This window comes from Tachyglossus aculeatus, chromosome X1, assembly GCF_015852505.1.
Source record: "Tachyglossus aculeatus isolate mTacAcu1 chromosome X1, mTacAcu1.pri, whole genome shotgun sequence".
Lineage (NCBI taxonomy): Eukaryota > Metazoa > Chordata > Mammalia > Monotremata > Tachyglossidae > Tachyglossus > Tachyglossus aculeatus.
Window position 1 is genome coordinate 19,326,823 of NC_052101.1, and position 20,752 is coordinate 19,347,574.

The 20,752-nt window shown below is 46.3% G+C and overlaps 1 protein-coding gene across 1 annotated transcript in view; it reads left to right on the forward strand.

Annotated features, from left to right (window-relative positions):
* The first annotated feature begins 2,275 nt into the window (after nucleotides 1-2,275).
* ARHGEF37 (Rho guanine nucleotide exchange factor 37) overlaps nucleotides 2,276-20,752 on the forward strand; it is a 45,756-nt gene continuing 27,279 nt past the window's right edge. The window contains exon 1 of the mRNA XM_038740775.1: nucleotides 2,276-2,482. The gene's annotated coding sequence lies outside the window, so the exon portion shown is untranslated. The remainder of the gene's footprint in view (nucleotides 2,483-20,752) is intronic.

Sequence of the window (20,752 nt, forward strand, 5' to 3'; positions counted from 1 at the left end):
AGCGCTTAGAACAGTGCTTGGCACATAGTAAGCGCTTAATAAATGCCATTATTATTATTATTATTATTATTCCCAAGCCCGGGCTCTTGCCACTAAGCCACGCTGCTTCTCTTCTTAGCCTGGGCCGTGGTATATAGTAAGGGGATTTCATTATAAAACCCCTGGATATTAAGGATTCTCAGTTGGAGATGTCCAAACCAGCACCGAGCAAAGAATAATTGGAAATTACTAAACTGGACCAACACCTTCGCGTGAAATATCTGCAGGGAGAACACAGTGGGAGGAATTACGCTCTCGGCATTTCACTCGAGATAACCTAAGAGGAGCAAGCATGTGTGGGAGCACTTTAGCATCCAAAGCTGGTGAGACAATGTCAGGATGAGCTAACAGCACACGAGGAGCTCTTAGGTGCTTTGCTTTAAACCTCCCAATTCGCTTGTGAAATTGTTAAGACATGGAGAGGCAGCGCGGCCTCCTCCGCGTGTCTGCTGTTTGACCCTGGGCAATTCACTTAACTTCTCTGTGCCTCGCTTACCTCCATCTGTAAAATCAGCCAGTGGCATTTATTGAGCACCCAAGAGAAGCAGTGTGGCTCAGTGGACAGAGCACAGGCTTGGGAGTCAGAGGTCACGGGTCTAATCCCGCCTCCACCACTTCGTTGTGTGACTTTGGGCAAGTCACTTCACTTCTCTGTGCCTCAGTTACCTCATCTGTAAAATGGGGATGAAGACTGGGAGCCCCACGTAGGATGACCTGATCACCTTGTATCCCCCACAGTGCTTAGAACAGTGCTTGACACATAGTAAGCACTTAACAAATACCATCATTATTATTATTAATTCGTTCATTCAGTCGTATTTATTGAGCACTTACTGTGTGCAGAACACTGTACTAAGCGCTTGGGAAGTACAAGTTGGCAACATATAGAGACGGTTCCTACCCAACAACGGGCTCACAGTCTATAAGCAGATCACTGTACTAAGCACTTGGATGAGTACAATAAAACAGAATTAACAGACACATTCTCTGCTCACAGTGAGGTTACGGTCTAGATAGAGTTGGGGAGGAAAAATGGGGGATTAAGACCGTGAGCCCCATGTGGGACATGGAATGTGTCCACCATCATTAGCTTGTACCTAACTCAAGATTTAGTAGTGTCTGGCACATAGAGAAGCAGTGTGGCTCAGTGGAAAGAGCATGGGCTTGGGAGTCAGAGGTCATGGGTTCTAATCCCGGCTCTGCCGATTGTCAGCTGTGCGGCTTTGGGCAAGTCATTTAACTTCTCTGTGCCTCAGTTCCCTCATCTGTAAAATGGGGATTAAGACTGTGAGCCCCACAGGGGACAACCTGATCACCTTGTAACCTCCCCAGTGCTTTGCACATAGTAAGCGCTTAATAAATACTATTATTATTATTATTTAATACAGTGTCTGGCACATAGAGAAGCAGCATGGCTCAGTGGAAACTGCATGCACTTTGGAGTAAGAGGTCATGGGTTCAAATCCCAGCTCTGCCAATTGTCAGCCGTGTGACTTTGGGCAAGTCACTTCACTTCTCTGGGCCTCAGTTCCCTCATCTGTAAAATGGGGATGAAGACTGTGAGCCCCCAGTGGGACAAATGATCACCTTGTAAACTCCCCAGTGCTTAGAGCAGTGCTTTGCACATAGTAAGCACTTAATAAATACCATTATTATTATTATTATCATATTAAGTGCTTAACAAGCAGCATGGTGTAGCAGATAGAGCAGGGGACTGGGAGTCAGAAGGTCATGGATTCCAATCCTGACTCCTCCACTTGTCTGCTGTGTGATCTTGGGCAAGTCACTTCACTTCTCTGTGCCTCAGTTACCTCCATCTATAAACTGGGGATGGAGACCGTGAGCCCCACGCGGGACAGGGACTGTGTCCAACCCGATTGGCTTGTATCCACCCCAGCGCCTGGCACACAATAAGAGCTTAACAAATACCATTATTATTACTAGCCAACAGCAGGAAAAGAAAGAAAAGATCCTTTCAGGCCTTCGATATCTCTCCCCCGGGTCCTGGCCATTTCTCAAGCCTGTTGAATGACAGACCGGCCAGGTTAGAGAGGCCCCTATAAGTCACATAACCTGCTCTACTAGCCGCGGCGGCGCAGCAGGCCGACGGCCAGAAGCAGTTGTTTGGCTTCGGCTCCCCTGTCGAGCCCGGTCGGCGGCTCGGATATCACCGCACGCTCTGTCCCTTTCCTCCTGGAAACGGTCTGACTGGAAAATGACAAGCGACAAAAGGATCCAGCCAAGCCCGGCTCCTGCGCATGCCTGCAGCTGACAGGCAGGCCGGCCTGCAAGTTATTCCTCCCGCTCCAAACAACACACAAATACACCAGCTGAGGAAGGGTTGGTGTTGATCATTAACTTCCTCAGAGGCAACAACTGCGACCAAAGCCCTGGACAGAGGAGAGAAAGCTTCCACTGGTCCTTATTCCTTGAGGATTGGGAGGTAAGGAAAGATGGGGGATGCCAGGAACGACGATCAGTCTGTCGCCGTTGGAGATGTGCTCGAACAGTTGGCTTTGATGGTGTCCCTGGATGTTTCCCCGACTCCGGGTGGCACAGACTGAAGGCCCGGCTGTGTCCCTGGAGGGTTGGAAAAATTATCCACCTTATGGAGTCTCCCTGCCTCGCGAGGGCTGAGGAACAGAAATCCTGCTAATCAGACGGGGACAGGAAGCAGCCTGTCGAGAGGGATGTCGTATATTGGTTTTTATTTTCCCAGGTTAAGTTTAGCAAGATTCTGAGGAGAGGGAAAATGCATGGAAGTCAGAAGCAGGGCTTCAATGTGGAACCCGGGCCAGTCTTCTAGACTGTGAGCCCACTGTTGGGTAGGGACATCTCTATATGTCGCCAACTTGGACTTCCCAAGCGCTTAGTACAGTGCTCTGCACACGGTAAGCGCTCAATAAATACGATTGAACGAATGAATTAATAACATTGCAGGCTGCGGCTGATCGGACGGTAAAGCCCTGTGAGCCATTCAAGGTTGGCTGATAAGAGACTATAGGTAAATAAATGTTTTGATCTGTGGATGAAGTGAGAGGAATGGCCACGTTTTTACGTTCCAGCCCACTAAGTGAGGGATGCTCAAACTTTTTTGGACTGGGACCCACTTGGCAAGGCAAAATAAGATACCCAGCCATCACTCTCCATAATTAAAAAATATGCGGTATTTGTTAAACGTTTAGCATGGCTCAGTGGAAGGAGCCCGGGCTTGGGAGTCAGAGCTCACGGGTTCAAATCCAGGCTCCGCCGCTTGTCAGCTGTGTGACTTTAGGCAAGTCACTTCACTTCTCTGTGCCTCAGTTCCCTCATCTGTAAAATGGGGATTAAGACTGTGAGCCCCCGTGGGACACCTTGTATCTACTCCAGTGCTTAGAACAGTGCTTGGCATATAGTGAGTGCTTAACAAATGCCATTATTATTATTAATAAGAAGAATTGTGTTAATTTGTTAAGCGCTTACTATGTGCCAGGCCCTGTACTAAGCGCTAGGGTGGATTGAAGCAAATCGGGTTGGACACAGTCCCTGTCCCATGAGGGGCACACTTCACTTCACTTCTCTGGGCCTCAGTTACCTTATCTGGAAAATGGGGATTAAGACTGAGACCTGAGTGGGGCAACCTGACTACCTTGAGACAAGGTATCAGTGTGGCTCAGTGGAAAGAGCCCAGGCTTTGGAGTCAGAGGTCATGGATTCAAATCCCGGCTCCGCCAATTGTCAGCTGTGTGACTTTGGGCAAGTCACTTCACTTCTCTGGGCCTCAGTTCCCCCATCTGTAAAATGGGGATTAAAGACTGTGAGCCCCCAGTGGGACAACCTGATCACCTTGTAACCTCCTCAGTGCTTATAGCAGTGCTTTGCACATAGTAAGTGCTTAACAAATGCCATCATTATTTATTATTATTACCAGGCAACAAATACTCCTGCCATTAGATCCATCAATCATTGGCATTTATTGAGTGCTTACCATATGTGGAACACTGTATTTATTGCTATTATTATTATGGTATTTGTTAAGCACTTACTATGTGCCGAGCACTGTTCTAAGCGCCGGGGTTAGATACAAGGTGATCAGGTTGTCCCACGTGGGGCTCACAGTCTTAATCCCCATTTTCCAGATGAAGTAACTGGGGCACAGAGAAGTGAAGTGGCTTGCCCAAACTCACACAGCAGACAAATGGCAGAGCTGGGATTAGAACTCATGTCCTTTGGCTCCCAAGCCCGGGCTCTTTCCACTAAGCCATACAACAGAGTTGGTAGACATGTTCCCTGCCCGCAGTGATCTTACAGTCTAGAGGATGTTTTAGCTTCTGAAAACTTGCTTAGAGGGAGAAAGACTGGAGATGATATTATGGGCACCTAGAAATATTTGCAGGTTAAGTGTTAAAAAGGGACCCCTTAGGCTGATTCATATAAATTCTCTCCTCCACAGAATACAGATAATTTTATAGACATTATCTCATTCCTCCGCACCTAGCCTAGCGATCAGGGTAAGGGAAAGGTGTTATCATCCTCACGAGATGCAGAGTGGCTTAGAGGATAGAGCACCAGTCTGGGAGTCAGAGGGACATGGGTTCTAATCCCAGCTCTGCTCCTTAAAATAATAATAATGATGGCATTTATTAAGCGCTTAGTATGTGCAAAGCACTGTTCTAAGCACTGGGGAGGTTACAAGGTGATCAGGTTGTCCTCCGTGGGGCTCACAGTCGTAATCCCCATTTTACAGATGAGGGAACTGAGGCCCAGAGAAGTGAAGTGACTTGCCCAAAGTCACACAGCTGACAATTGGCAGAGCCAGGATTTGAACCCATGACCTCTGACTCCAAAGCCTGGGCTCTTTCCATTGAGCCATGCTGCTTCTCTACTCTACTTGTCTGTTATGCAATCTTGGGCAAGCCACTTAACTTCTCTGTGCCTCAGTTTCCTCATGTGTAAAATTAAGATTAAGACTTTGAGCCCCCCGTGGGACAACCTGATTACCTTGTATCTACCGCAGCGCTTAGAACATAGTAAGTTCAACAAATACCATAATTATTATTATTAGTACGTACATGCTATTGTGCAGAAGGTGAGATGAGTCTTCAACCATCCTCCACCTGCCCTGAACCTCATCACCGTGGGTTTGTAATCCTGACCATTAATATTAATAATAGTAATAGCATTTATTAAGCACTTACTATGTGCAAAGCACTGTTCTAAGCACTGGGGAGGTTACAAGGTGATCAGGTTGTCCCACGGGGTGCTCACAGTCTTCACCCCCAATTTTCAGATGAAGTACCTGAGGCCCAGAGAAGTGAAGCGACTTGCCCAAAGACACACAGGTGACAATTGGCGGAGCCGGGATTTGAACCCATGACCTCTGACTCCAAAGCCCGGGCTCTTTCCACTGAGCCACACTGCATTATTCTCCAGTTGGGAAGCAGAAGGGTGTAATTGATAGACCCCGAGCCTGGGAGTCAGAAGGTCATGGGTTCTAATCCCGGCTCTGCCACTTGTCTGCTGTATGGCCGTGGGCAAGTCACTTCACTTCTCTGTGCCTCAGTTACCTCATCTGCAAAGTGGGGATTAAGACTGTGAGCTCCATGTGGGACAGGGTCTGCGATCAACCCGATTTGCTCATTCTACCCCAGAGCTTAGAACAGTGCTTGGAACATTGTAAGTGCTTAACAAATACAATTATTATTATTATCACAGCCCACTGAACTCTGGGACCCATGGGTTCTAATCCCAGCTCCACCACTTGTCAACTGTGTGAGCTTGGGCAAGTCACTTCACTTCTCTGGGACTCAGTTACCTCATCTGTAAAATGGGGATTAAAGTGTGAGCCTCATGTGGGACCTTGTACCCCCCCCCCCCAGCGCTTAGAACAGTGCTTGGCACATAGAAAGCGCTTAACAAATGTCATCATTATCGTAATTATTATTATTATTATTAAGGTGCCACCCCAAACCTAAACTCAAAGCCCATTGTGAAATTTAGTATTTTGCTGCCGATAGGGTTTGCCATCTGCTTTAAAAAATATTTCCTGCTTCCCCATCAGGGTGGAGCCTTCTCCCCTGGGATCTGTGCCGTCCTGCAGAAACCCATCAGGCCCGGATGGAGACGGGCTTCATCCTGCTTTTTCCCCCCAGGCACGTCTCTCTTATCCCTGCGGCTTACGTGTTTGCTCCTGCATTTCTCAACTTGGAGCCTGAGAAACCTCCTCTTCAAGACCTTCCCTTCCCCTGCTAACAATCGAAATGTTAGCAGGATGGCCTAGTGGATAGAGCAGGGGCCTAGGAGGGGGAAGGACCTGGGTTCTAATTCCGGCTCCGTCACCTGTCTGCTCTGTGACCTTGGACCACCCACTTCATGTCTCTGCGCCTCAGTTACCTCATCTATAAAATGGGGATTGAGACTGAGCCTCATGTAGGACAGGGACCGTGTCCAAACTGATTAGCTTGTATCTACCCCAGTGCTTAGTACAGTGCCCGGCACACAGTAAGTGCTTAACAAGTACCATAAAAAAATGAAGTGAACCAAATATTCTCCTCTTTCCCCTCTGCCAAATCTTTCCCTCACATCCCTTCCAGAACATTCCCCTGACCCTCCTACCTTCAATCATCAGATTCCATTTCCCTCCCTCCCCTTTATTGTCTCCTCTTTTTTGTTTACATTCTTCTTCTTTCTAGCTGCTGGACTCTTCCCTTTCCTCTGCTCAGACCTGCCCCACTCAGTTTCTGTAATTTCTTTCCCTAAAGCTCCAATCGATCTATCCATCAGTGGCATTTGCTGAACACTTACTGTGTGCAGAGCACTGTACTAAATGCTTGGGAGAGTACAGCAGTAGAAGCAGCGTGGCTCAGTGGAAAGAGCCCGGGCTTTGGAGTCAGAGGTCATGGGTTCAAATCCCGGCTCCACCAATGGTCAGCTGTGTGACTTTGGGCAAGTCACTTCACTTCTCTGGGCCTCAGTTACCCTCATCTGAAATGGGGATTAAAACTGTGAGCAACCCATGGGATAACCTGATCACCTTGTAACTTCCCCAGCGCTTAGAATAGTGCTTGGCACAAAGTAAGCACTTAATAAATGCCATTATTATTATTATTATTATTATTACAACACAGCAGAGTTAGTAGACACATTCCCTTCGCACAGCAAAATGGCCTAGTGGAAAGAGCACAGGCCTGGGACTCAGAGGATCTGTTCGGTGACCTTGAGCAAGTCACTTAACTTCTCTCCGCCTCAGTTACCTCATCTGTAAAATGGGGATTAAGATATTGAGCCCCACATAAGACAGGGATTGGGTCCAACCTGATTAGCTTGTATCTATCTACCCAAGCACTCAGTACAGTGCCTGGCACATAGGAAGCGCTTAACAAACACCATTAAAAAAAATGATTCCAATCTAATGCAGGGTGGGTGATCGGCACAGCGGTCTTCCAAGACAGTCAGTCAGTCAACCATATTTACTGAGTGCTTATTGTGAGCAAAACACTGTACTAAGTACAAAACAACAGTAAACAGACACATTCCCTGCCCACAAAGAGTTACAAACTAGAGGGGGAGACAGACATTAATATAAATAAACACATTACAGATATGTACGTGAGAAGCAGCGTGGCTCGGTGGAAAGAGCACAGGCTTTGGAGTCAAAGGTCATGGGTTCAAATCCCAGCTGGGTGACTTTGGGCAAGTCACTTAACTTCTCTGTGCCTCAGTTATCTCATCTGTAAAATGGGGATTAAGACTGTGAGCCTCACATGGGACAACCTGATCACCTTGTAACCTCCCCAGCGCTTAGAACAGGGCGTGGCACATAGTAAGCGCTTAATAAATGCCATTATTATTATTATTATTATTATTATTATTATTATTAGTAGTAGTAGTAGTAGTAGTAGTAAGTTCTATGGGGCTGGGAATGTGTTCAACCTGATTAGCTTGTATCTACCCCAGCGCTGGGAGGGGACAAGACAAAAGGGAGCAAATCAGGACAACTCAGAAGACAGTGGGAGAAAAGGAAATGAGGGCTTAGTCAGGGAGATGAGAGATCTCTCATCATCATCATCATCATCAATCGTATTTATTGAGCGCTTACTGTGTGCAGAGCACTGTACTAAGTGCTTGGGAAGTACAAGTTGGCAACATATAGAGACAGTTCCTACCCAACAGTTGGCTCACAGTCTAAAAGGGGGAGACAGAGAACAAAACCAAACATACTAACAAAATAAAATAAATAGAATAGATATATGTACAAGTAAAATAAAATAAATAAATAAATAGAGTAATAAATATGTACAAGCATATATACATGTATACAGGTGCTGTGGGGAAGGGAAGGAGGTAAGATGGTAAGGTAAGGTAAGATCTCTCCTTCCTTGGTGTAATCAATCAATCAGTCAATCATATTTATTGAGCGCTTACTGTGTGCAGAGCACTGTACTAAACGCTTACTGTTCTAAGTGCTGGGGAGGTTACAAGGTGATCAGGTTGTCCCACGGGGGGCTCACAGTCTTCATCCCCATTTTACAGATGAGGGAACTGAGACACAGAGAAGTTAAAGCCCAAAGTCACACAGCTGACAATTGGCAGAGTGGGGATTTGAACCCATGACTTCTGACACCAAAGCCCAGGCTCTTTTCCACTGAGCCACGCTGCTTCCCTGGGGTAGGTGGAGAGCTCTTGGGAATGCTTGTGAGCAGCCTGAAATAACTCTGTAAACACCCCAGTGCTCACCATCACACAAAAGGGACTCCTGGAATTTAGACTTTGGGACAAAGGGAGACTGTAAGCTCCGTGGTAGGTAGGAAATGTGTCTGTTTATTATTATATTGTACTCTCCCATTCCCACGTCATCCCCCGGGCCTGGAATGCCCTCCCTCTGCCCATCCGCCAAGCTAGCTCTCTTCCTCCCTTCAAGGCCCTACTGAGAGCTCACCTCCTCCAGGAGGCCTTCCCAGACTGAGCCCCTTCCTTCCTCTCCCCCTCGTCCCCCTCTCCATCCCCCATCTTACCTCCTTCCCTTCCCCACAGCACCTGTATATATGTATATATGTTTGTATATATTTATTACTCTATTTATCTTGTACATATCTATTCTATTTATTTTATTTTGTTAGTATGTTTGATTTTGTTCTCCGTCCCCCTTTTAGACTGTGAGCCCACTGTTGGATAGGGACTGTCTCTATATGTTGCCAACTTGTACTTCCCAAGCGCTTAGTACAGTGCTCTGCACACAGTAAGCGCTCAATAAATACGATTGATGATGATGATGATGATGATGACTGTCTCTATATGTTGCCAACTTGTACTTCCCAAGCGCTTAGTCCAGTGCTCTGCACACAGTAAGCGCTCAATAAATACGATTGATTGATTGATCTCTCAGGGTGGCACCTAGGGAGCTCCCAGTAGTCTATCAGTCTCGACTTCAGGAAGGAGAGTCAAGCATATATATGTATATACATATACATATATATATATGTATATATGTTTGTACATATTTATTACTCCATTTATTTATTTATTTTATTTGTACATATCTATTCTATTTATTTTATTTTGTTAGTATGTTTGGTTTTGTTCTCTGTCTACCCCTTTTAGACTGTGAGCCCACTGTTGGGTAGGGACTGTCTCTATATGTTGCCAATTTGTACTTCCCAAGCGCTTGGTACAGTGCTCTGCACATAGTAAGTGCTCAATAAATATGATTGATTGATTGATTGATTGATTGATCTCTCAGGGTGGCACCTGGAGAGCTCCCAGTAGTCTATCAGTCTCGACTACAGGAGGGAGAGTCAAGCAGAGACATTCCCATTCCTTTCCCAGCTCGGGCAGTGGCTAGCGAGTGGAAGGCCGTCTTCTACAAGTCAAAACTCCCCCGTGCTGGGCAGCAGCAGCAGGGGAGAGAGTCGAGGGCGGAAATTCAGGTTTACCGCAGTGGTAAACCACTTCTGTATTTTTACCAAGAAAACTCTATGGATCCACCACCAGAACGATTGCAGATGGAGGTGGGGCGATCTGGGGGAGATGTGTCCATGGCGTCGCGATGGGTCGGACATGACTTGACCGCATACGATAACAACAACTCTCCCATTCATTCGTTCACTCGAATGAATGAATGAGATGGGCTCAGCAACAATCCTACATCTGAGAGTTTTAAGCTGATAATCCAGAGGGTTTTTATTCATTCATTCATTCATTCATTCTTTCTTTCATGCATTCATTCATTCATTCATTCAATCGTATTTATTGAGTGCTTACTGTGTGCAGAGCAATCAATCAATCAATCGCATTTATTGAGCGCTTACTGTGTGCAGAGCACTGTACTAAGCACTTGGGAAGTACAACTTGGCAACATCTAGAGACAGTCCCTAATAATAATAACGGTATTTGCTAAGCGCTTACTATGTGCAAAGCACTGTTCTAAGCGCTGGGGCGGGTATACAAGGTGATCAGGTTGCCCCACGTGGGGCTCACAGTCTTAATCACCATTTTACAGACGAGGTAACTGAGGCACTGAGAAGTTAAGTGCCTTGCCCAAGGTCACACAGCTGACAAGTGGAGGAGTCGGGATTCGAACCCATGGCCTCTGACTCCCAAGCCTTTGCTCTTTCCACTGAGCCACGCTACTTCTGCACGCTACTTCCCTACCCAACAACGGGCTCACAATCTAGAAGGGGGAGACAGACAACAAAACAAAACATGTCAGAGGTCATGGGTTCAAATCCCGGCTCCGCCAATTGTCAGCTGTGTAACTTTGGGCAAGTCACTTCACTTCTCTGGGGCTCAGTTCCCTCATCTGGAAAATGGGGATGAAGACTATGTCCCATGGGGGGCTCAACCTGATCACCTTGTAACCTCCCCGGCGCCTAGAACAGTGCTTTGCACATAGTAAGTGCTTAATAAATGCCATTATTAGTAGTAGTATAACAAAACATGTAGACGGGCGCTTTCCAAGTGCTTAGTCCAGCGCTCTGCACACAGCACGTGCTCAATGAAGATGATTTTTTTATGGCATTTATTAAGCGCTTACTATGTGCAAAGCACCGTTCTAAGCGCTGGGGAGGTTACAAGGTGATCAGGCCGTCCCACGGGGGGCTCACAGTCTTCATCCCCATTTTACAGATGAGGTCACCGAGGCCCAGAGAAGTGAAGTGACTTGCCCAAAGTCACACAGCTGACAAGTGGCGGAGCCGGGATTAGAACCCACGACCTCTAACTCCCAAGCCCAGGCTCTTTCCAGTAAGCCATGATGTTTCTCTGTGGATAAAGTGGCGGAGGCAGGTTTAGAACCCACATCCTCCGCTCTTTCCACTGGGCCGCCCTGCTGGCTCAGTGGCAAGAGACTGGGCTTTGGAGTCAGAGGTCATGGGTTCAAATCCCGACTCTGCCACTTGTCAGCTATGCGACCGTGGGCAAGTCACTTCTCTGGGCCTCAGTGACCTCATCTGCCGAATGGAGAGGAAGAGTGTGAGCCCCTCCGTGGGACAACCTGATCACCTTGCAACCTCCCCAGTGCTTAGAATGGTGCTTTGCACATAGAGGGGTGGTGATGGTGCTTACTATGTGTCAAACACTGTTCTAAACGCCGGGGTAGATAAGAGGCTCATCAGGTTGGACACCGTCCTTCAAGTCACATTCTTGAGCCCCATTTTACAGACGAGGTAACTGAGGCTCAAAGAAGTGAAGTAACTTGCCCCAAAGTCACACAGCAGAGTGGCGGAGCTGGAATTAGAACCCAGGTCCTTCTGACTCCGAGAGCCACGCTCTCTCTACTAGGCCATGGTGCTTCCAAAACAGGAGAGGAGCATGCGGGGATTGCGTGAGTGTTTTTCTCATTACTAGTTGTGTGAGATGGTGTGATGAATGCTCTCAGGAGCTTTGCGCTGCATGAGAGAAAGATGAGAATTGGACTGTGGTGCGAACAGAATGTTTTTCTCAAAAAACAAACAAAAGCCAAACAAACCCCAAATCCCAGAACTCTCAACTTCCAGATCATCATCATCAATCGTATTTATTGAGCGCTTACTATGTGCAGAGCACTGTACTAAGCGCCTGGGAAGTACAAATTGGCAACATATAGAGACAGTCCCTACCCAACAGTGGGCTCACGGTCTAAAAGATCTGAGCAGTGAATACAGGGTGTGCGGGTCAGTCCCTGGACCCCCCAGGATGGTTGCACAGGAAAGAAACTATGGCGTCACTGCTGACAAGAAAAGGCTTGTCCGCAGCTGGGATTTGCACATAGTACAGTGCTCTGCACATAGTAAGCGCTCAATAAATATGATTGATTGATTTCTGCTTGACAATAAACAAACTCCCAAGTCCTGCTGCCCCTTCTCTCGTCTGTGCTGCTCCATTTCTCAGTCAATTGTATTTATTGAACACTTTCTGTGTGCAGAGCACTGTACTAAGCGCTTGGAAAAGTACAATATAACAATAGACACGTTCTCGGCCCACAAGGAGCTTACAGTCTCCCCCCCACAACCCCCTGCAGTCCCATTCATTTATTCAATCGTTTTTATTGAGCGCTTACTGTGTGCAAAGCACTGTTCTAAGCGCTGGGGAGGTTACAGGGTGATCAGGTTGTCCCACAGGGGGTTCACAGTTTTAATCCCCATTTTACAGATGAGGTAACTGAGGCCTTAAGGTTGTATTATAAGTGCTTGGGAGAGTGCAATATAACAAGTGGATGCATTCCTTATAATAATAATAATAATGGTATTTGTTAAGGGCTTACTATGTGCAAAGCACTGTTCTAAGCACTGGGGAGGTTACAAGGTAATCAGGTTGTCCCACAGGGGGCTCACAGTCTTCATCCCCATTTTACAGATGAGGGAACTGAGGCCCAGAGAAGTGAAGAGACTTGCCCAAAGTCACACAGCTATTTGGCGGAGTTGGGATTTGAACCCATGACCTCGGACTCCAAAGCCCATGCTCTTTCCACTGAGCCACACTGCTTCTCCCCAAGGAGCTTATAGTCTAGCGGGGGAGACAAACCTTAATATAAATAAAAAAATAGATTAAATTAATAAACGTACCTACGAAATGCCATGTCTGTAGAACAGATATCTGGGGTGAATAAGGTGATGCCAGGCTCACAAAAGTCCTGAAGTGACAGAGCACAGTTGGGTAATAATAATAATAATAATAATGGTATTTATTAAGCGATTACTATGTGCAAAGCACTGTTCTAAGCGCTGGGGAGGTTACAGGGTGATCAGGTTGGCCAGGGGGGCTCACAATCTTAACCCCCATTTTACAGATGAGGGAACTGAGGCCCAGAGAAGTGAAGTGACTTGCCCAAAGGCACCCAGTTGACAGTTGGCAGAGCCAGGATTTGAACTCAGCTGTGGGACTTTGGGCAAGTCGCTTCACTTCTCTGGGCCTCAATTACTCATCTGTAAACTGGGGATTAAGATTGTGAGCCCCCCCCCCGGGGACAACCTGATCACCCTGTAACCTCCCCAGCACTTAGAACAGTGCTTTGCACATAGTAAGCGCTTAACAAATGCCATTATTATTATTATTATTAGTAGTAGTAGTAGTATTATTACCCAACTGTGCTCTGTCACTTCAGGACTTTTGTGAGCCTGGCATCACTAGATTCACTCCAGATGTCTGTTCTATAGAAATAGCATTTCATAGGTACGTTTATTTATTTAATCTATTTTTTAATTTATATTAAGGTTATATTATATTAATCTATTTATTAGTGGGCTGCTGGCCAGGTGAGGGGCTATGAGGTGGTGAGGGGGAGCTACCATGGAACGTACTTTCTCCTAAATCTTGGGCTTCTTCCCCCCAACTAAGCACAGACCCAGAAGCTCTCGCCTCCCAGAATTATCAGCCCGATTCGCAGCCGCCCGTCTCTGTCAAAAGAAGCAGCGTGGCCTAATAAATAGAGCCCAGGCTTGGGAGTCAGAAGGACCTGAATTCGAATCCCAGCTCGGTCTCTTGTCTGCTGGGTGTCCTTGGGTAAGTCACTTCACTTCTCTGCTTCTCAGAGAAGCAGCTTGGCTGAGTGCAAAGAGCGCAGGCTTTGGAGTCAGAAAACGTGGGTTCTAATCCCGCCTCCACCACTTGTTTGCTGTGTGACCTTGGTCAAGTCACTTAACTTCTCTGTGCCCCAGTTACCTCTTCTGTAAAATGGGGATTTAAAGTGTGAGCCCCATGTGGGACAACCTGATTACCCTGCATCTACCCCAGTGTTTAGAACAGTGCTTGGCACAAAGTAAGCGTCTAACAAATACCATTATTATTTTTCTCTGGGCCTCCGTGATCTCATCTATAAAAGGATGTTAAGACCGTGAGCCCTATGTGGGATATGGACTGTGTCCAACCCAATTATCTTAAATCTAACCCAGCCCTTAGGACAATGCCTGGAACTCAGTGAGAGCTTAACAAATGCAATTAAAACAAAAAGGCCCTTCAAGGAAGGAGTTTGAAACTCCGCTTCATTTCAGTAGTCAGGCAACAGTCTTCCCCACCCCTTTCGATTCCTGAATTTTCCAGTTTTTCATGAGTTCCCATCAAGGAACTAGGCACTGTGAAGGCAGCACTGGGAGAACGTCAGGGAAGAATGTGGGTGAGAAAAAGTTTGAGGCAGGATTGAGCCGGTCTCTGATCTCAGCCCTGGGAGAATTTAATTAATTAATTAATTAATAATGGCATTTGTTAAGTGCTTACTATGTGCAAATCACTGTTCTAAGCGCTGGGGGGGATACAAGGTGATCAGGTTGTCCCACGTGGTGCTCACAGTCTTCATCCCCGTTTTACAGATGAGGTAGCTGAGGCTCAGAGAAGTGAAATGACTTGACCAAGGTCACACAGCAGGCATAATAATAATGGCATTTGTTAAGCGCTTACTATGTGCAGAGCACTGTTCTAAGCGCTGGGGGGGGGGAGTTACAAGGTGATCAAGTTGTCCCACGTGGGGCTCACAGTCTTAATCCGCATTTTACAGATGAGGGAACTGAGGCTCAGAGAAGTTAAGTGACTTGCCCAAGGTCACACAGCAGACATGTGGTGGAGTCGGGATTCGAACCCATGACCTCTGACTCCAAAGCCCGGGCTCTTTCCGCTGAGCCACGTTGCTTCCTCTGTGCTCTGTAGACAACCTCTCCTGTAGCTGAGATTCTGGAAATATCTGGGGCTAGCTACGCAGCTTAAAAAAAAATTATGGTATTTATTACGCACTCATTCATTCATTCATTCAATCTATTACTCTATTTATTTATTATTACTCTATTTATTTATTTATTTATTTATTTTACTTGTACATATCTATTCTATTTATTTTATTTTGTTAGTATGTTTGGTTTTGTTCTCTGTCTCCCCCTTTTAGACTGTGAGCCCACTGTTGGGTAGGGACTGTCTCTATATGTTGCCAACTTGTACTTCCCAAGCGCTTAGTCCAGTGCTCTGCACACAGTAAGCGCTCAATAAATACGATTGATTGATTGATTGAGCACTTACAGTGTGCAGAGCACTGTACGAAGCACTTGGAAAGTACAATTCAGCAACAAGTAGAAACAATCCCTTCTCACAAGGGACTCACAGTGTAGAAAGGGGAAGAAGGACAGCAAAAAAAAGTAAACAGGCGTCAATAGCATCAATATAAATAGAATTATAGATATATACACATCATTAATAAAATAAATAGAATAATAAATAGCACTATGTGCCAGGCACTGTACTGTTCTATTTATTTTGTCAGCGATGTGCATCTGGCTTTAATTCTATTTATTCTGATGACTTGACACCTGACCACGTGTTTTGTTTTGTTGTCTGTCTCCCCCTTCTAGACTGTGAGCCCGTTGTTGGGCAGGGACCGTCTCTATATGTTGCCAACTTGTATTTCCCAAGAGCTTAGTCCAGTGCTCTGCACACAGTAAGCGCTCAATAAATACGATTGAATGAATGAATGAATGAATGAATGAATACTAAGCGCTGGGGTGGATACAAGCAAATCAGGTTGGACACAGTCCCTGTCCCATATAGGGCTCACAGTCTCAATCCCCATTTTCCAGATGAGGTAACTGGGGCACAGAGAAGTGAATCGACTAGCCCAAGGTCACACAGCAGACAAGTGGCCGAGCCCGGATTAGAACCCATGACCTTCTGATTCCCAAGTCTGTACTCTCTCCACTACGCCATGCCGATTCTGCTCCCGTTAAATTGCAAATGATCTATTTTCCAAACACGAGATGGCTGGGAGACTTGACCCACTGAGCATTCTGCTTGGTCTCTCCTCAGGCCGGGGGCTTCTTCCTGGTCTCTCACCTGAGGGGGGTCCAGCCTCCACTGGGCAATGATAATAATAATAAGAATAATAATAATAATAGCATTTATTAAGTGCTCACTATGTGCAAAGCACTGTTCTAAGCACTGGGGAGGTTACAAGGTGATCAGGTTGTCCCACGGGGGGCTCACAGTCAATCCCCATTTTACAGATGAGGTAACTGAGGCCCAGAGAAGTGAAGTGACTTGCCCAAAGTCACACAGCTGGCAACTGGCGGAGCCGGGATAATATGTGGTTGGCTTAATCTTCGCCCACTAAGCCACGGCCCAGGGATCAGGGCCTAGTTGGTGATTGACCATAGAAGTCACTGTCTTGTTGAGCAGGTTGAGAGATGCTCAGGAGAGCAGGGAGCTGTAATAATAATAATAATAATAATAATAATAATAATAATAATAATAATAGCATTTATTAAGCACTTAGTGCAAAGCACTGTTCTAAGTGCTGGATAATTATAATAATAATAATGTTGACATTTATTAAGCGCTTACTATGTGCAAAGCACTGTTCTAAGCGCTGGGGAAGTTACAAGGTGATCAGGTTGTCCCATGGCGGGCTCACAGTCTTCATCCCCATTTTACAGATGGGGTAACTGAGGCCCATAGAAGTTAAGTGACTGGCCCAAAGTCACCCAGCTGACAATTGGCGGAGTCGGGATTAGAACCCATGACCCCTGACTCCGAAGCCTGGGCTCTTTCCACTGAGCCACACTGCTGTACGAGCCCCCATCCTCCCATAAGTTTTGAGTTGTGGGGGTTTGGTAGCATCTTCATTCATTCAGTTGTATTTATTGAGCACTTACTGTGTGTAGAGCACTGTACTAAGCGCTTCATCTTGGTGCCCTTTATGTCCACAGCCAAAATTTTTGTCCATCTCCCCACTTTTGATTGTAGGCTCACTGTGGGCAGGGAACATGTCTACCAACTCTGTTTTATTATTCTTTCCCAAGTGCTTAGTACAGTGCTCTGTACACAGTAAGCGCTCAATAAATATCATTGATTGATTGATTGGCCGATCAGCTGCTCCTAGCAGGCTGCTGCTGACAAAGCTCAGGGAAGTTTTGACAGTATAGCCTAGTGGATAGAGCCCGGGCCTGGGCGTAAGAGGGTCATGGGTTCTAATCCCTGCTCCACCACTTGTCTGTTGTGCGACCTTGGGCAAATCGCTTCACTTGCAGCGTGGCTCAGTGGAAAGAGGATAGGCTTTGGAGTCAGAAGTCATGGGATCAAATCCCGGCTCCACCAATTGTCAGCTGTGTGACTTTGGGCAAGTCACTTAACTTCTCTGTGCCTCAGTTACCTCATCTGTAAAATGGGGATTAATCAATCGTATTTATTGAGCACTTACTGTGTGCAGAGCACTGTACTAAGCACTTGGGAAGTACAAGTCGGCAACACATAGAGACAGTCCCTACCCAACAGCGGGCTCACAGTCTAGAAGGGGGAGACAGAGAACAAAACCAAACATACTAACAAAATAAAATAAATAGAATAGATATGTACAAGATAAATAAATAAATAAATAAATAAATAGAGTAATAAATATGTACAAACATATATACATAGATACAGGTGCTGTGGGAAAGGGAAGGAGGTAAGATGGGGGGGATGGAGAGGGGGACGAGGGGGAGAGGAAGGAAGGGGTTCAGTCTGGGAAGGCCTCCTGGAGGAGGTGAGCTCTCAGCAGGGCCTTGAAGGGAGGAAGAGAGCTAGCTTGGCGGGTGGGCAGAGGGAGGGCATTCCAGGCCCGGGAGAGGACGTGGGCCAGGGGTCGATGGCGGGACAGGCGAGAACGAGGCACGGTGAGGAGATTAAGACTGTGAGCCCCCCATGGGACAACCTAATCATCTTGTAACCTCCCCAGCGCTTAGAACAGTGCTTTGCACATAGTAAACGTTTAATAAATGCCATCATCATTATTATTATTATTATTTGGAGTCAGAGGTCATGGGTTCAAATACTGGCTTGCCAACTGTCAGCTGTGTGACTTTGGGCAAGTCACTTCACTTCTCTGTGCCTCAGTTCTCTCATCTGTGAAATGGGGATTAAAACTGTAAGCCCCCCGTGGGACAACCTGATCACCTTGTAACCTCCCCAGAGCTTAGAACAGTGCTTTGCACATAGTAAGCGCTTAACAAATACCATCATTATTATTATTCTCTAGGCCTCAGTTACCTCATTTGTATAATGGGGATTAGAAGCAGCGTGGCTCAGTGGAAAGAGCCCGGGCTTTGGAGTCAGAGGTCATGGGTTCAAATGCCGGCTCTGCCACATGTCTGCTGTGTGACCTTGGGCAATTCACTTAACTTCTCTGAGCCTCAGTTACCTCATCTGTAAAGTGGGGATTAAGACTGTGAGCCCCCCGTGGGGCAACTTAATCACCTTGTATCCCCCCCAGCGCCTAGAACAGTGCTTTGCACATAGTAAGCACTTAACAAATGCCATCATTATTATTATTATTATGTGGGGCAGGGACTGTGTCCAGCCTGATTTGCTTTTATCAACCCCAGCGCTTAGTATAGTGCCTGGCACACAGTAAGTGCTTAACAAATACCACAATTATTATTATTATTATTCTTGCCCTCTACTTTATGCATCTTCAGGTGTTGGGAGGAGGAGTGGGCTGGCACCAGGATGGCAGAATCAATAATAGGAGGTGGTTGGGGGTCACATCCACTGTTGGACTCCACTCATTCATTCAGTCGTATTTATTGAGCGCTTACTGTGTGCAGAGCACTGTACTAAGCGCTCGGGAAGTACAAGTTGGCAACATATAGAGACGGTCCCTACCCAACAACGGGCTCACAGTCTAGAAGGGGGAGACAGACAACAGAACAAAACATGTGGACAGGTGTCATCAGAATAAATAGAAGGAAAGCTAGAAGCACATCATTAACAAAATAAAGAGAATAGTAAATATGGACAAGTGAAATAAATAGAGTGATAAATCTGTACAAACATATCTACAGGTGCTGTGGGGAGGGGAAGGAGGTAGGGCGGGGGGGATGGAGAGGGGGAGAGGAAAAAGGGGGCTCAGTCTGGAAAGGCCTCCTGGAGGAGGTGAGCTCTCGGTAAGTAACTCTACAGCTGAAAGGGGGAGAGTCACAAAGAAGGCCTGCCTTGGGGGTCTCCTGGAAGCTACAGTTTGACTTCAGAAAGAGCCATAATAATAATCACAATAACAAAAATCATAATAATTGTGGTGTTTGTTAAGCACTTACTATGTTCCAGCACCGTACGAAGTGCTGGGGTGGATACAAGCCAGTCGGGTCGGGCACAGTCCCTATCCCACTTGGGGCTCGCAGTCTTCATCCCCGTTTTACAGATGAGGTAACCGAAGCACAGAGAAGTGAAGTGAGTTGTCCAAGGTCACACAGCAGACAGGTGGTGGAGCCGGGATTCCAACCCAAGTCGTCTGACTCCAAAGCCCGGACTCTTTCCACTAGGCCAAGCTGCTTCTCTACAGCCAAAGGGGGAAGTACTAAAGTGTCCTTCTCGGACACAATTCACACTTGCTAGTCAGCAACTTCCTTTGATGTGTAAGGAGGATTTTCTAAGAATGGATGTGGGAGGGAGAAATAATCTAGTGATGAGCTCCCCTCCTCCAGGAGGCCTTCCCAGACTGAGCCCCCTCTTTCCTCTCCCCCTCCCCATCCCCCCCGCCTTACCTCCTTCCCCTCCCCACAGCACCTGTATATATGTTTGTACCGATTTATTACTTTATTTATTTTACTTGTACGTAGTTACTATTCTATTTATTTTGGTAATGATGTCCCCACAGCACCTGTAGATATGTATATATGTTTGTACATATTTATTACTCTATTTATTTATTTATTTATTTATTTATTTTACTTGTATATATCTATTCTATTTATTTTATTTTGTTAGTACGTTTGGTTTTGTTCTCTGTCTCCCCCTTTTAGACTGTGAGCCCACTGTTGGGTAGGGACCGTCTCTATATGTTGCCAACTTGTACTTCCCAAGCGCTTAGCCCAGTGCTCTGCACACAGTAAGCGCTCAATAAATACGATTGATTGATTGATTGATTGATTGGTGGAGCCGGGATTCCAACCCAAGTCATCTGACTCCAAAGCCGGGCTCTTTCCACTAGGCCAAGCTGCTTCTCTACGGGCCGAAGTGGGAAGTACTAAAGTGTCCTTCTCGGACACAATTCACACTTGCTAGTCAGCAACTTCCTTTGATGTGTAAGGAGGATTTTCTAAGAATGGATGTGGGAGGGAGAAATAATCTAGTGATGAGCTCCCCTCCTCCAGGAGGCCTTCCCAGACTGAGCCCCCTCTTTCCTCTCCCCCTCCCCATCCCCCCCGCCTTACTTCCTTCCCCTCCCCACAGCACCTGTAGATATGTTTGTACAGATTTATTACTTTATTTATTTTACTTGTACGTAGTTACTATTCTATTTATTTTGGTA